Genomic DNA, 1,034 nt, shown 5'->3' on the forward strand with positions numbered 1-1,034 from the left:
TGCTGCGATGAACATTGGGGTACACGTGTCTCTTTCCCTTCTGGTTTCCTCAGTGTGTATGCCCAGCAGTGGGATTGCTGGCCTACCTGACTTCAAGCTCTACTACAAAGCCACAGTTATCAAGACAGTATGGTACTGGCACAAAGACAGAAATATAGATCAATGGAACAAAATAGAAAGCCCAGAGATAAATCCACGCACATATGGACACCTTATCTTTGACAAAGGAGGCAAGAATATACAATGGATTAAAGACAATCTCTTTAACAAGTGGTGCTGGGAAAACTGGTCAACAAAAGAATGAAACTAGAACACTTTCTAACACCATACACAAAAATAAACTCAAAATGGATTAAAGATCTCAACATAAGACCAGAAACTATAAAACTCCTAGAGGAGAACATAGGCAAAACACTCTCCGACATACATCACAGCAGGATCCTCTATGACGCACCTCCCAGAATATCAGAAATAAAAGCAAAAATAAAGAAATGGGACCTAATTAACCTTAAAAGCTTCTGCACAACAAAGGAAACTATAAGCACGGTGAAAAGACAGCCTTCAGAATGGGAGAAAATAATAGCAAATGAAGCAACTGACAAACAACTAATCTCAAAAATATACAAGCAACTCCTACAGCTCAACTCCAGAAAAATAAATGACCCAATCAAAAAATGGGCCAAAGAACTAAATAGACATTTCTCCAAAGAAGACATACAGATGGCTAACAAACACATGAAAAGATGCTCAACATCACTCATTATCAGAGAAATGCAAATCAAAACCACTATGAGGTACCATTTCACACCAGTCAGAATGGCTGTGATCCAAAAGTCTACAAATAATAAATGCTGGAGAGGGTGTGGAGAAAAGGGAACCCTCTTACACTGTTGGTGGGAATGCAAACTAGTACAGCCACTATGGAGAACAGTGTGGAGATTCCTTAAAAAACTAGAAATAGAACTGCCTTATGATCCATTTCCTTCATTTTTATCAGAATGGGACATAACGCACATTACAGGAATACCCTATAA

This window comes from Bison bison, unplaced genomic scaffold (assembly GCF_000754665.1).
Source record: "Bison bison bison isolate TAMUID 2011002044 unplaced genomic scaffold, Bison_UMD1.0 scf7180017847317, whole genome shotgun sequence".
Taxonomy (NCBI): Eukaryota; Metazoa; Chordata; class Mammalia; order Artiodactyla; family Bovidae; genus Bison; species Bison bison.